The sequence below is a fragment of the Salarias fasciatus genome, chromosome 23 (genome assembly GCF_902148845.1).
Source record: "Salarias fasciatus chromosome 23, fSalaFa1.1, whole genome shotgun sequence".
Taxonomy (NCBI): Eukaryota; Metazoa; Chordata; class Actinopteri; order Blenniiformes; family Blenniidae; genus Salarias; species Salarias fasciatus.
Window position 1 is genome coordinate 39,807,389 of NC_043766.1, and position 16,679 is coordinate 39,824,067.

The following is a 16,679-nucleotide window of genomic DNA, read 5'->3' on the forward strand; positions in this document are numbered from 1 at the left end:
ACTGTGGCAGCTTTTACTGTTACCAAGAGGATGACCGATAACGCTACGGTTACCACTTCTGTCATTACGAGAGCTCTGAGCTGCAGTTAGTGCCAAAGTTACTGTTCCAGCTTCCTCTGTGTCACTGATGTGACAGTAAAGTGCTGAATGGAGACTTGTTCTCACCATAAAGATGGAATCCAGATGTGTTTGATGCTGAGGGGCGGAGCCTCCACGGAGAACCTGGGAGCTCTGCTGGCTGATGCTGCAGAAACATGTTGACTTTGTTCAAGCTGCTGTGAGCTGTGAGGATGAATCCTGACACAAACACTGATTCTCACCCCTCAGCAGCAGGCCATAGTCCTGATAAAAACTCAATGAGTCTCCCCATAGACCAATCACTCTTCATGGACACTCGGCTGGATGGAAACCCAGAGTCAGAGCTGAAAACAAACACAACATCAGGAACAGACTGACTGGAAAAATGGAGGAACACTGGAGAAGAAAGAGAAGAACTGGGACTTTCAGATGGACTTTGATGATTCTCTGAGTCACAACTTTACTGAGAGGATTTTTGATAGTGAGAAACTTTAGCAGTATTTCAGGACTCAGACAGAAAAGTCAGTCACTGCTTTGGAATGAAATGAGTTCTGGTGTCATAGAACCTTCTGAACAAGATCTTAGAAATCCAGAAGTTTGAACTAGAACTCCTCTCTCAATACTAAAACTGTTGTTGGAGCTGTGGAATGGCAAATGTTCCTGTTTGGTCTTTGAAATTCTTAAACAATGTTCACTTTACACTGTAGTGAATTCAGAAATTGATAAAATGATCATTCTTTGGGGATTTTTCAGGAAATTTAATCTCAGAATAAAGTGTTAAAGTTTTACTGTGTAGTGATTTTAAATGATATTGTTCACTGAAAAAAAGACAAACAAAGGAAAAAAATAAAACATAAAAACTAAACATGAGAAGAAATTACAATAAAGAAAGGAGAATAGTTAAAGCTCATCGTGATGAAGACAGATGCAGTGAGAGGGAGACAGTAATGTGTGTCATGTTCAATGAATCATTTAGTAAAGAATGACAGAAAATACACAACAGCAGATGAAAGAAAACCTACTGAGACCGTAAGGAACGAGATCCTCTGAAATTTGTAATGATGTCCTTGGACCGGTCACTCTTCATGGACACACTGCTGGGTCCAGGTCCAGGATTCATCCTGAAACACATGAAGATCTGAATAAACAAGAAGATATCGTGTGTGTGTGCAGTTTAAACAAGACCATTGTCATGGTGCATTCACACCGGACGCGTCGCAAGCGTCGTGAGCGGCGCTTTTCTATGCAAAGTCTATGGTGGACGAGCGTCGTGGAGCGGTGGGCGGCGGGGCGGCGCATCAGGAGCGTCATGAGCGTCGCTTTTCGAGCGTTTCGAGCGTCGACGCCCACGACGCTCGTCCCCGGCGTCAGGAGCGTCGTGAGCGTCACTTTTTGAGAGTTGGGAAAACTGAACTTTCGACGCGCTGCCGCTGAGTGTCAACCAATCAGAGACGATCCCTCCGGTGCTACGTCACTACGAGTGGTCCGAGCACCGATGCGGGCCGGCCAGTGTTGCTAACTTGACGACTTTCTCGCTAAATCTGGCGACTTTCCAAAGCCTCTTGGCGACGTTTTTTTGTCAAAAGCAACTAGCGACAAATCTAGCAACCTTCTCTGGTGCTCTGGAGACGTGACAGGACGTCTCGCTGCTGTCGTCCATGAGCAGCGGGTGCTGCGTGAGCCCCTCCCCCGTCCCAAAGTGCTCACAAGCGGTCAGTCTCAGCAGCGCCCCCTGCTGCAGGCAGAGCAGAGAGGAGCAGACCAGCCAATAGCCACTTTTCCGACAACGACGCGGTCTAGCTTTATTTAACAAATAAAGCCAAGCCGCTCTCCTGATGCGATCCGCCATAGCTGGAAACAGAAATCAGCCTCCCGCGCGCCAATTAACTGACGTGCGTCAAGAGCGTCGCGAGCTTTGTGACCACCCGGTGTCAAGCGTCGTGTTTAAAGCGTCACAAGCGTCAGCTTCGAGGCGTCCCAAGCGTCGACGACGCCCGCGACGCGTCCGGTGTGAATGCAGCATTATTCTTCAGTTTGATCACAGTGCAGTTACCTCTGATGGCCACAAGGAGCCATCTTTAATGCTCCTTTGTTGAAATAACTTCATGGAACATTAAAGTTTCACAATATTCCATCCAAAGGATCGTATTGCTTTCATCTGTACATCTGATGTCTGCTTGAAGTGTTTGAAACTGAAACTGCTCTTTCTGGACTGGATCTTCTGAAATCTTTAAGATTAGATCTAATCTTCAGTTCTGAATTTAATGAAAACCAGTTTTGGCTCTTTTGACAATTTGCTCAGAGTGCAGCGATCTGATGGTGAAGAGGCTCCATCATTCACACACAGAGATGTTTGGTGTTTGCATGTCAAGGTTGGAAAGTTTCTGCCAGCATAAATTTAATTGTGCTTCAAATGCAATTTATTTATTTTCAAAATGAAACTTGTTGAAATGCTTTCAGTGTCTATAAAAGGTTTTTTTTCAGCATTGAGAAAACATATCAACAATACTGTGATGTTGATGACAAATGTTGAGACTGGAGCAGAAAACTGAAGAAAGGAGTAATCAAGAATGCTCAAAAGTTCCAAGTCTCTGCACAAGTTCTTTTAATTCAGTGGGAGGTTGTTCAGACAGGGAGATAACCTGAATGCTAGCAATAGATAAAAACAGGGCGCCCCGGGCCTCAGCTATGAAGATCTAACAGCGTCAGAATCTCCAGCAGAAATGGCGTCGAGCTCTCCTTTGCTCGGGACGTTAAACCTTCGTGTTTGAATGACTCAAGTTGATTGATGGTTACATTTTGATAACACTGACCGTCACAGGTTGTTTTTCCCGGAGACCAATACAGACAGCAATTGTTTCATGAGACACAGAAGCTTTTTTCTCATGTGGGGAGAGAACAGGGAGTAGATCTACTCCCTGCTCCTAACCTTGAAACCGGCCTGGGACCATCAGAATCACACAGAATGAGCTTTCAGTTACAGCCTGTTGAAGGCTGAAGGCCTCAAAATCATGAAACAATCACAGAATACGTATGAAGTGAAAATATAGTGAACAGTTGGATCAGTACATATTCATTAGAATGTGAATACAACTGTATATAAGTGAATCTCAGCATAATGATTTAGAATGTGGTTAATATAGTGGATACATGAGTGATCAGAGCATAATGATTAGAATGTGAATGCTTTATACAACACAAATCAGATCATTGTGGTCCCAAGAACCGAGAGGTGATGTTTTCATGTTGTCACAACTCTGTGTGTGTGTTTGTGTGTGCGTGGTGTGTGTGTGTGTGTGTGTGTGTGTCTCAGTCTGAGCCTCGTGTGTGTGTTCTGTGTGTCTGAGCAGGTGTGTGTGTGACTGAACTGCTTTTTGTTGTGTGTGTCAGCAGGGGGCTTGTGTTGTGTTTCTGAAGATGGTGTGTGTGTGTGTGTGTGTGTGTGTGTGTGTGTGTGTGTGTGTGTGTGTGTGTGTGTGTGTGTGTGTGTGTGTGTGTGTGTGTGTGTGAGCTGTGATGATGAATCCTGACACAAACACTGATTCTCACCCCTCATCAGCAGGTCCTGGTCCTGGTTTAAAGTTAATGGGTTCATTCTTAGACCGGTCACTCTTCATGGACTCACAGCCAGATGTAACCCCAGAGTCAGAGCTGAAAACAGATCCAGGTCCAGGTCCAGATCCAGGTTCAGGTCCTGGTGAGCCTGATGTTTTCTGCTTACTCATTCTACAAAATAAAAACATGTTTTGCATTGAGTGAACTAGAAAACTAGAAAGATGGAGAAGTGAAGTGTCTTCTGTTCCTGTTTTTCTCTGGTTGGGAAGCTCAGGGACCCTGTCACTTCCTCATCACCACCAAATCCACCTCCAGCTCAGAGTTTCTCCCTCAGCGCCCCCCTCCCCTCAGGCCAAGAGTCTGGGTGTCGTCCTCCACAGCTCTCAGGACTCGCTCTGCATCTTTCCACTGACAGAACATGAATCTCCTCCTCTCTCTCCACTGCTAACCTCATCTCCTCAGCTCCTACTGTGTCCAGCTGCAGGAGTGACAAAGGCAGTGCTGTCACTACAGTCACACAAGGCCTGAGGCCTCACCGAGACAGGAAACCTGCTGTGACCTTTGACCTCTGGAGCTCTTTTGCTCTTATTTGACCTCTACAGCAGAGACAGTGTGTGTGTGTGTGTCATTCGAAAGACTTCTGGTCCAACTAGTGTGTGTGTGTGTGTGTGTGTGTGTGTGTGTGTGTGTGTGTGTGTGTGTGTGTGTGTGTGTGTGTGTGTGTGTGTGTGTGTGTGTGTACCTGCTGTCCTCAGACTCTCTTCCAGAAGCTGCTCTTTGCTGGTCTCGTCCTTCAGTCTGTCTCCTTTCTACCGTCCAGCTCTGACAAACCTGTGGTGGAAATAAGAGGAAATGGGTTCTTCCTCTTTCAGAGAAATCACGTGTCCTGCAGAGAGGAGGAGGAGGAGAGCTGACAGAGGAAACAGGAAGTGTGTGTGGTCTACATGTTGACTCCTGCATGTGTCCAGAGTGAGACGTCCTCATGTTCCAGCATGCTGCACTCCTGAGTTCTCTCTCTGTTAAATACATGGTTTATTCATTTATTTGAGTTTTATCAGTGTTTCTATATATTTATATCTGTGTTTGAGTCTGTGAGCTGTTTTCTTAAAGCATTTAGTGTTGGAGACACAGGTCTCCTCTGAGCCGGGTTCTCCAGAAAGTCATTTTTCTGAAAAAAAAAAAAAAAAATTGTGGAGTGGTGTCACATGACTGGAGCCCTGTCCGTCAAGGTCATTATGGATGATTTAATTTTTGGATTTATGATGATCGGCCTGCTGCTGATTGGCCGGTGCTGCGACCTGATCCTCTGGAGGATTAAGAAGACTCCACCACAAAAGACGTCCAAGGGAGGACAGTCTTTTCAAATCAACGGGCAAAAGCTGAAACTGACCGTTGGTGCAAACTCTTTCGAAAGGTTGACAATTTGGGTTATGGACGATTGAGACGCAAGTTGGATGTCACCATCACCGAGAGGGTTGAACCAGCTTCTGTCTGAGAAGTGGAGAAACCGAGCAAAGGAAGGTCAAACGGCTCCTTCCACCAAAACAAGACAACTTGTGATTGTGTTTGGCGCCCCTGGAAGACTAAACATCTCCCTGAATATTCAAGGACAGATTGATTGCTTTCTCTATCTTCCCTCTCTCACTCCCAGCTGCAACCCAACTTCACCTTTGGACTGCTTCGTTCAAGGTCGTCCTGGCAACAACCATCTGAGTTGGAGCACAAAGGGGAGGCGGGCCAAACCACACACACTACATGGACTGATGAACTGAAATGCCACACACACACCACACACACTCCCTCCCCCCCCTCAATGTCTCCACCACACCTCTCTGCTGACCCCTTGTGGTGATGACGAGTTGCTGATGATGCAGCTGCGACCACTGATGACGACCGTGATTGGTCAGTTGAGCAGTTTCGTTGTAACTTGTGACTTCGGTAACTTGTTGCAATGACAATAAAGACTATTCTGACTCTGATTCTCCTGAGTCTGGTTCTGCAGGGTTCTTCCTGTTAAAGTTTTTTTTTTCCTCCTGATAACTGTGTTGAATTCGAACTTCATAAATAACATTTCATTGAAGTTTTGGATCTTTCTACAGACTCCTGAGTTCTTCTGTTCTGTGTGTGCATGTCTGTGGATGCATGCATGTACGTGTGTGTGCACATGCATGTTTGCACATGTTTCTGTGTGTGTGTGTGTGTGTGTGTGTGTGTGTGTGTGTGTGTGTGTGTGTGTGTGTGTGTGTGTGTATGTGTGTGTGTGTGTGAGACACTCAGGTTTGTACCATCTATTTCCTGTTTTCTGTTAAAACACAGTCAAGCCTGCTCTCCTCCATTAAAGCATCAAACCTCAGCTTCTGAACAAACTTCTGTTAAAACCATAAAACCATGATGTGAATCCTGAAGAACACGTCATGAACACACAGCTGCTCTGAATAAACACAGAACAAGAAAACAGCTTCCAGAAGCTTTTCACCTTCTTCCTCTGAGGAGAAAATTGGTTTATTTCATCTTTCTCTGAAGCCACGTGTTCTGCAGAGAGGAGGAGGGAGGAGAGCCCAGACAGGAAACAGGAAGTGACCTCAGTATGTTGTTTTTTTTTTTCTCAACAGAAGTCAACGTGACTTCAACCTGGTATCTCTTCTGCTTCTCACCACAAACCGAACCAGACGTTCACACAACTCTCACCTCTCTCAGCTGAAGCTGTGCAGTTCTTCACAGAACTTCATATCTCTACTGACAGCATTTATATTTGATGGAATGTCTGCAGTTTCTCATTGTGGGATGAATAAAGACTCATATAATCTGGTCTGATTTGCTCTAACCTCATCAATATGAATCCTCATCCTCATAACAACAGCAGTGAAGGTTCAGCAGCTGTCAGACAGTTTCTTGCTGTCAGCTGTTTGATGTGAACTGTAATCCATTCATCCAGTGTGTGGAAACACAGCGTGATGACAACTGTCTGAATGTGTTTCTGTTCTCATTCCCCTCCACCACCACCTCATCTAGTTCCAGCTAAAAACCTCCTGACCCTCCCAGGTCCCCACAGGTGTCCATAATGTAGGCTGGACAGACACACAGACACACAGCCAGCAGCCACACAGTCAGATCCAGTCCAACACAGCGTTGTGAAAGCTTTGTTGTAGCTGACAGAGATTCTCACCTCATCAACTCTCTTCACATCTTCTTCAGACTCTCTTGGAGAGAAGAAGCTGCTCTCCGTCCCTCCTCAGTCCTTCTGTCTGTCTCTGCTTGATGTGAGGACGCCGTCTCACTGTCTCAACCCACACTCAGGGCAAAACGTCACACTAGTTCCTGTTTCCTGCCAAAGACCTTCTGCTTCTCACCACAAACCACAGCAGACGAACAGACACAGAGTTCACACAACACTTCAACTCTCTCAGCTGAAGCTGGACTCTGTGTTCCAGTCCCTGTTATGACTCCACTAATCACTGGCTCTGCTGCTTAAAACACCTTTCCCTGTCACGAAGGCAAACACTCAGATATGGAGCAGAACACCAGCAGTGACTCTGAGAGAGTTCATTAAACCTCCAGGCTGTCAAACAATCCAACAGGCTGCAGCTGAGATGGAGTCGAAGGCAAAACCAGAGAACTGGGAAAAAGCAGCACAGGTATCTGGGACGCGTCTGAGAGAAGGGATGGAGTGATGTTTACTCTCAATGTGTGTGTGTGTGTGTGTGTGTGTGTGTGTGTGTGTGTGTGTGTGTGTGTGAGGGAGAGAGATGTTTGAGAGGTGAGATGGGGGACTGGGGGATAGAACTCCAGATCAAAATGGCGGTCAGGCGAAGACTACAGTCAAAATGGCGGATCAGAGGATGTGCTCGGCACATGTGCTCGGTAACACAGGAGGGCTTGAGAGGGGGAGAGACCTGTTTCCTCTCTCACTATTTCCTGTTTGCTGTTCAAACTCAGTGTAGAACAGCCCAGCTCCAGAAAAACATCTCAGCCTCTGAGAAAGTTATTTTAAAATCATGAAACTGTTGTGTGAGGACTGAAGAACACGACATGAACACACACCTGCACCGAACACAGGAAACAGTATGTCTGTTCATCTGTCTCTCTCTCTCTCTCGTCCACCGTTTCCTGCTGTCCATCTTGAATTGCTGTTTTTCTGTCAAAGTGTTTGCCGAAAACCGTGTTGAATTTAGTCGAAATAAATAAAGTTCAATTAGGACTCATGGGTCCTGCTATTGTGTGTGTGTGTGTGTGTGTGTGTGTGTGTGCCACACAGTCAGATCCAGTCCAACACAGCGTTGTGAAAGCTTTGTTGTAGCTGACAGAGATTCTCACCTCATCAACTCTCTTCACATCTTCTTCAGACTCTTTTGGAGAGAAGAAGCTGCTTCAGTCCGTCTCCGTCTTCATTCTGTCTCCGTTCTTCACACACTGCTCTGACAAACACGCAGTGGAAAGTTTTTCTGGTCTTTCAGGGAAATCACGTGTTCTGCAGAGGGTGGAGGGAGACAGGAAACAGGAAGGGGGTGTTTCCTGTTATGGGCTGTTTCCACCTCCCCTGCTCTGCTCTACTCTACTCAGCTCGGCTGTGCTCGTCTTCTGGGCGTTTCCATCAGCCCTCTTTACCACCACCCGGGTAGGTTTTTCGGCCTACTCGGCCGGAGGGACCACAGGCATCATGTACTCGACCCTCGTTGCGCATGGAGAGACGTGCCTGCACGCCGCCATCTTGGAGAGGGCTCAGAGACGCAGCAGTGCATGAAAGTGAGAGATCAGATCAGATCTCCTCCTTCACCCTAAAGTAGAATTATTTGCTGGATTTTCCACAGAATTCTAAACGATATGATTTGTAAAAAAAACATCACGCGTGTGGCTCTGGTGTTTGGATGTTTTAAAAATAAAATCCAGCACAATTTAACTGGAAAAGACGCTGGATTTTTGTCCCTCTTATAGATGTAATTAAGGCAGATACTGTAGAATCACTTTTCACTGGTAAAGAGTTTATAAAGAATAAGTTGGAGAGAGCTGCTTGTTAAATAGTGAAATAAACCCAGACGGACTGTTACGGCCCGGCTCAAGACCGCAACAAATAAAGAGGGGACAGGACAACGGCATAAGGTTTTAAATACTTTAATTAATCATTAATTGGGTTTCTACTCTTTAAATATTCTAAAAGCTGCAAATACAAAAGGTATCAGTGTGTTGTCAGTATAGATGAGAGCACAACGCAGTAAGCTGTGGTGCATGTTGTTTGTAATCAGTAGATGGAATCACCAGCAGGTGAGTGTGTGTGGTGTTGTAAGGGTGTGGACGTGCGTGCGGGAGATCAGTGTAAGTGGAGTAAGCTGAGGTGCATGTTGTGTGTGAGTGTATCAGTAAGTTAACCTGTAAAAGAGCGGCGGCGTGGCAGACTCAAAGCATGGCAGCGTCGGTGGAGGATGGCAACCCGGAGAGAGAGCGAGGCAGAGAATGAGCACAAGGAGCGGCAGCAGGGAGCGCCGAGGAAGGCGGAAGCCTGGCTTTTAACAGGGGCGGCCGGAAGTAGCGCAGCCCCAGGACGCACCACAGCGCCCTCCGACAGGAGACCTCCACACGAGCCAAACCCCAATGCCTACCACAGACCACCTGCAGGGGGCTGTCACACCCCCGCCCATAAAGAGCAGGGTCCCAACAGGATCCCTGTGAAGACCACCAATGGTCAATAACAGAAATAACAGGACGCTTAACAGGCTACAAAACAAACAAAGTCAACAATAGAACAAGGCGACAAGAAAAGGTAAGTAGTTCTGCTGTCCTCCACACTCTCTCGACCCCGACAGGCCTCCCATCCGGCAACTGGTGCACTCAGAAGCAATTTAAGGGAAAAAGGTCTGTGGGAAAGAAAAAGGTGAAACAACACAGAGACACTCACAACACCGGAGCGCGACCCGGCACATCTGCAAAAAGACAGGAAAATGTGAGAATCAAATCAGCCAACTGCTTTGCATGGTTCTCAGGCAAGTGAGAGAACAAGGTATCCAAATTACGTAATGTTTCAGAATTTTTAAGATGCCCATGCGTCAAAGCGCAATCCATGGTGCTGACGTCACCACGAGACAGCATGCTGTCCATGGTACTGACCTCCAGAGAGCCAACTGCACACGCCACACTAGCAGTAAGTTCTGACTCTGCAGTTTCAGTCTAACGCTCAAAATACAGTTTCAGCAAGTTAACATGACAGAGTTGTTTTTTCTTCCTACAGTCCGGCATGGAGAGTAAGTAATTATGATCTGAAAGACGCTCCAGAACAACGTAGGGACCGGCAAATTTTGCTTGGAAAGGGGAAGAGACATCTGGACACAAAGCCAACACTTGATCACCCGGTAAAAATGAACGCACCTCTGCGCGACGATCAAACAGTGCTTTCATCTTTCCCTGTACCACTGCAAGTCTGTCCTTGACCAGATCTCTAGCCATATAAAGACGCCGTCTAAACCCATTGACATAGTCTTCCAGGTGTTTTGGAAGAACAGGATCCCGAAAGCCGTCTGCCACTACAGCCAACGGACCCTTCACTGTGTGCCCGAAAACCAACTCATTTGGGCTAAACCCAGTGCTCTCCTGAGTAACCTCCCTGGCAGCTAGCATTAGCCACGGCAGACCTTCCTCCCAGTCCGAACCCAGCTCAGTACAGTAAGCGCGCAAGAGAGATTTTAGAGACTTGTGGAACCTCTCCAGAGCACCTTGGCTCTCCGGATGCCACGCTGTCGACTTACTGTGCCACAGACGGAGCTGTTTTAGCACCTGGGCGAAAAGATGCGAGGTGAAGTTGGAACCACGGTCAGTCTGGATATAGGTCTGGATTCCAAAGACAGAAATGAACTGAGTGAGTGCGCGCACCACTGCTTTAGCAGTTATGGTGCAAAGTGGATAAGCAGCGGGATAATGCGTCAGCTGGCACATCACTGTAAGCAAATACTGTGACCCTGACTTAGCCTTAGGTAACGGACCCACACAATCAATGATCAAGTGCTGGAACGGCTCGGATGCAACCGCAATAGGACTCAGTGGACATGGCTTTAAAGTCTGGTTGGGCTTCGCGGTTAGCTGGCATACATGGCATGTCTTGATATTAGCAGAAACATCTTTCTTAAGACGCGGCCAAAAGAACTGCCTCAGAACTCTGTCGTACGTCTTCCCAACACCAGAGTGTCCTGATTGGTCATGTGCAACTTTTAGCACATCTGAGCGTAGTTTAGTGGGCACAACGATCTGGAACACGGGATCCCCAACTAAACCAGCATGAGGTAACCACTTGCGCACCAAGAGTGAATCCTGGATAAAGTAACCACACGCACTAGAGAGACAGATAGGATATTATATGTCAAACGAAAGATTTATGGCCCCCAATAAACCCCTCCCCTTGCCATTTGTCCACCATTTGTCCAGCGTATGTCCACTGCGCATTTGTCCCCCCCCCCCCCAAACTTCCTTCCGTCTGAGGTCTTTTGAAGTTTTTACAACGGGTTAGGTGTTGACACATCTGAAGGGATGAGAAGGAGTCAGACAGTCGGTTAGAGGGGGGTGAATTTATATTGTACCCGGAGATGGCGGAGAAACGTGTTATGAAGACGCAGCCGGAATCTCTCATCAGCGAAACTCCTGTCACGATTTTTAATGAATTTTCAATGTTGGGCACTACGCCGAAAAAGAGCGTTATATACCTTTACCGGACTCAGATGCCCCCGGAAGAATTGTTACATGAGGAATGGTCTCTATCCTCATACGGCGTTGGAGGTAGCTGGGGATTTTTCTTCAAATATGACATTGGCGAACTCTGTCTTTATCAGTTGGATGGCAATGAGAAATTTGGGCCTTTTTCGTCTCAGACAGCTGTCTCATCGAACGATTGGGGTGTTCTGACGATGCTGCTTGACAGGTATCACAGCTGGTGTACGGGGGATAAAGATTCAGGAGACTGTGCCCGCTTAACACAGTCTCCTGATTCACAAATTGATCAGCGAAATATGAGATTCTGTGCTGTATGGCAGACTAAAACAGTGGCGTGCGGTCGGTGGTTTTTCCGTGCGAGCATGCAATCGTCAAACGACGAACGGCGGACAGATAGTTTTGTTTTGGAAACCTTTAACAGTGAGTGCGGAGTATACAGAAAGATTCTTGACTTACCATTTGATGCAATGATAGAGAAGATGAAAGAAAATGGTGGAAAAATAACCACTCTGTTTCACAACTCGCGTGATTGGAGAGACGTGGTTAGCGTGAGAAGAACACTTACGTTTTAAACCACGCCTTCTGCCTCGTACATGTCGTCGAGGACTATTTATTGAGAGGTGGGAGAAGTTGTGGCGTCAGTACATCTGTTATTTTTTTCTTCCTCGACATATAAAAAGGAGCTCTCTCTCGACTTCAGCCATGCAGAAGTACAGCAACAGGAGATTTTCTGCCGGGTTCAAGCGTCCTCATCCGGGGTACCCTGATCTGCTGAGTGAGGACTCTCTGTCTTTATTTTCTGAAGCCCTCAGCCAGGAAGAAGAACAAGAAGACTTTCAAGCGTTTTCCCCATCATTGTTATCATGCTCTCAGAACCCGAATATTTCTGCATACGGACCATCCTCTGTCCTGAACGAGGATGAGCTGACGTGCGACTGTCCTCATGCCCTCAGCCACGAGGAAGCTGTTTCATCATCATCATCATCATCTTCGTTGTTTCCCTGTTCTCACCCGACAACCGGCTTCAACAACGAGGAACTGGCCTGCAATTGTGATTTTGAAACTCTTCATCAGCGCAGTCTGGTGCAGGCGGGCAAGGCCGCTCCTGTGCAAGCGGAGGAGGGGGAGGAGGAGGAGGAGGCTGCCCCGGTCTTGGTCAAACCCGGGGGAGGTGCAGGGCCTACTTCTCCAAGTGCTGGAGAATCTGGAGAGGATGATGTCGACGGCTGGATCTCAGCTGGTCTGATCGGTACAGTGAAACTGGGTTTGCTTCACCTGCTGAACCTGGTGATAGGCAGATACCAGAAGGAGACCTGTTACGGGTGCAGAACCAGTCACCCCAGTCAGAAGCATCACCCGTGTCTTGATGTTGAGACAGATGGCTATTTTTCGGAGCATTACGACCGCTTGATGGCCAGACTTTTCACACCCAAGCTGATCCCATCCATACAAAAGCTGTTGATCCTCAGGAAAATCCGTTCCGACGAGGAGAGAATCAGAGCGATCGTGGAAACCCTGATCTTTGAGCTCAAATCTGTTCGGAGAGTGGCAGAGCTGATCTGCGACTTTTACGACTCTGATGTCGGGCAGTCCGTGACCACTGATCAACTCTGCTGTGAGTGACTGCTGGAAGAGTGAGTGAGTGAAAAACAAGAAGAAGAAAAAAAAAAAAAAAAAAAAAAAAAAAAAAAAAAAAGAAGAAGGAGGAGGAAAGATGGGGAATTTGTTAAGTCAAACTATCGAGCTAGATGATGTTATTTCTCAGTTGAAGAGACTTCTAACCAATGTTATCTGTAAGAGAGTCCTGGGTTGTGCATACAGTATGATTACCGATGCTGAAATTCAACGCATGGAAAAAATTCAAGCTCAAGTCCGGTCGTGTCGGGGAGATGCAGCATGGTGGGTTATGGTGCAAAACACTATAACGAGTGCTTCCGAATCCAGTCTGTCCTCTGTATTTGAGAAAATTGTACACGAATTGTCTAAAAATTCTCTTTCTACAACTAAGTACCACATAATATCTTTGTACACGCTGTTTGTCGATGCCGTCTCACTTTCCATTCAATGCGGGCTCGGTCTCAGTCCTTCGGATGAAGTGGACAGACTTCATTCTGCTTTGCAGATGAATTTGGATTGTTCTATTCTGCGTAATGTGTTGGTGATGATAAAGCCGTATTATTACTAGTCAGTAGCGATTGATTTCACTCTTGTAGAAGTATTTCTGATTAAACTATGCCTCGAATAATAAAAATACTGTTGAAGTCTTCCCCCCACCGTCTGACTGACTGTTTGATCATTTACGACCGTACTGTAAGGGTGTGAGTGTTTGAAGCTAGCTACAGCTGCATATTCTGGGTAGAAAACAAGACCTCACCATACAGAGACGCATAGGGTGTGCCTGATTTAAGGAAGTAGAAGGAAGTCACATCCGAGTGAGATGTCTGGGTGCGAGGATGGGAGCGGGGTGGGTTCTGATCTGAGGAAGTCAGGCATCCTCCGTAGGTGAAGAAAAAGAAGGGATCATAAAACGGGGGTAATCTAGTTCGACAGGTCTACTTCAAAGCTTTTATCAGATAGCATACGAGCAGGGGACGTCTGGGAGTCGATTGTGGGAACAGCATAGGAAGTTGTCTTATGAACAGGGTCACTCTGATAGAAAATTTAAAAAAAAAGAGTTTGTTTAGTTCAGATACAATATTTATATGCTATTCTTAGAAGAAAATTGATTGTGAGCAGGTCATAACTTTTCTCAGAAACAAACTATGATACCTGTGTCCGAAGGATAAAAAAAAAAAAAAAAAAAAAAGATCTTTAAGTTTTCATCCTCTACTTTTTCCACTATTTCAACAGTCACATTCAGGAAGACATTACAAAGTACCACAACCCCATAAAAATCTTTTATTCCTCCTGAACAAAAGAAAAATAAGACAGTGAGTTCTACATATTTATTTTATCCGCTACTGTTCTCTCAACATCTCTTTACCCGTGAGCATGCGTCTTAGCATGTTTGTGTAATTATATTTTATAGGTGGATCCTATCAAAGAAGAATTTCTATCACCACCATGGACAGACAATAAGTCTATCTTTCTTCTATCTTGTATTGTTTGATCCGTAATCAGTTTCTCACAAAGAGTAAATCCGGTCTAATTTTAATTCGTACAAGAATCTTTGGGCTTCTCTTCACACCCTCACACTTCCCCCTCAGAAAGAATATTCACTTCCTCCAAGACCCAACCTCTCTCCAACACCTCATGCCGATCCTGTGATCTTATTGGAAGGATCAACAGTCATAAAAACCACCAAAAAACAAATGCAAAATAGCTAGCTAGCACGGATATAAGTGACAGTCAGTCACTTCAGCTTGCAACAGGCAGAGCGAGGAAGGAGAGAGAAGAAGAAGAAGATCACTGCTTGAGAAAAATACCAAACACCCCGTCAATAACACCACAAGATGGCCGGTAGGACGAATGGACTGGAAAATTATTTTCTCTTTGAAAAAGTGTGAGAGCGAGAAAACAAAGTGCATTTTAATATATTTTTCTAGACAAGACTAATTTCTTCGGTGAATCATCATCATCCACAGAGCCGACGACCCATTCTCGGTGTAAGTACCATGGTTTTTAAATTTCATGTTATTTGATCAGACAAAAATGGACTTCTTTTTTTTTTTTTAAACAAGTTTTTACCCCTGTTTAACTAAGTTTTTTTTTTTTTTTTTTTTTTAAGTTGAAGAAGAAGAAGAAGAAGACTTTAACCTGACCCGGGATGATTTTGGTAAATTGTTAAATCAATCCTGTATTTAATTGAGAATAATCGTCTATGGAATCTAATGAGGTTTGTTTTGTTTTTACGATTGACAGATGAGCTGGACAGGCTCGATAATCAGACTCGAAATCTGACCTCGACAGCCAGTGAAGCCCCAGGACCTTCAAACACAGGCCGTCAGAATCTGACAAGAAATAGGTCAATTATCACGGATTCTCTACAAGAGTTATCCTCTCTCCGTACCAGGGGTAATTTTTTTTTGTTTTTAAATCTTCAGAGATCTCAAGACATTATGGAGGTCTCACTATCTCTGTTTTATTTAAATTTCCAGTTTTTCCTCCAAATCGAGAAGACACTCCGGGGACTTCTGGTTCTGCAGTAAGAGCTCGCTTTTCCCGGGGTAGGTTTACCTGATCTGATTCATACCTGGTTGTACATATGAGTATTTTTTTTTTTTTTAAAGTAATTATTTGATGTCTCCTAGCTCTGAGCCGTTTCGACGACATTGATCACACTCAAGTCTCGGGAGACCTCAACAACCTCTGTACTTCCGGTAAGTCTTTTTTTTTTTTTTTTGAAGTTTATTAAGTTTGTTTAAAATAAAAAATAAAACTTCTGACGATCGTCTTCATATTAAAGATCTCCTGTTCGCACCTGGTCGAGTAGAAACTGCTGTCAATACAAGCGAGGTGGTCGATCTCACTGGTAAGATTTTTTTTTTTAAATATTGATGGTGGGATAAAATAATAATAATAATGCCATGCATGTGTGTAACCTTTTCTTAAATTATTCCTGTATTTTAAGGGCCTACGCAGACCGATCCTCCTACTACAATCCAGGAGCTCAGAGGCATGTATTTTATTCTTCCTATATTCCTTGTTTATTTATTTACTCAGTCTTAAATGATCCATTGAATAATTTTATTTATCTGTTTATTTATTTTTTCAGCTCTCGTTCCAAGAACACCATCTCCACCGATCGCTGATCACGACCCCGAAACTGTGTCTGAGTCTGAGGCTGATCCTGGACATGACAGCGAGACTGACGATGATCTGAGGGGTAGGTTTTACGACTGAGATGTGGAGAAAAACTTAATATTTATAACATGTATGTATGTATTCAATTTTTTTTTTCTTTTCATTTAAAGGCCCGGCTGAGGTACCACCACCACCACCACCACATCAGGATGGTGCGGACATCCACTATGTGAATGGTAAGTACTTTATTTTGTTCTCACCAACTGTTCTGTACATAATTGGGGAATATATATCCTATACGTGACTTTTCCTCTATCCTCATTTTTTATTTTTTTTTTTTTAGATTTTTTTGTTCGAGATACGGAGTTGGGAGAAGACCGGACTCTTCTCGGCATCGTTAGAAATGCTTCGGAAGGCCAAAGCAGTTGCTGCCGACGTTCTGAACTGGAGCTTCATGCGCGGTGGGATAGCATATCTTCAGTACAGTGATCTGCAACGGCTCATGGATGAGCGCTTAGAGCAAGCCTTGTCCTGTTAAAAAAAGAAAGAAAACATCCTGAAGCAGTAAAGCACGACATTCAAAAATAAATGATTGAAAATCCCCGAGCAGTGTG

The 16,679-nt window shown here is 45.2% G+C and overlaps 1 protein-coding gene across 2 annotated transcripts in view; it reads right to left on the minus strand.

The window, feature by feature from the left end:
- The window catches only part of LOC115382203 (NLR family CARD domain-containing protein 3-like), a 617,169-nt gene that overhangs the window by 343,222 nt on the left and 257,268 nt on the right, over positions 1-16,679 (minus strand). The window lies entirely within an intron of this gene.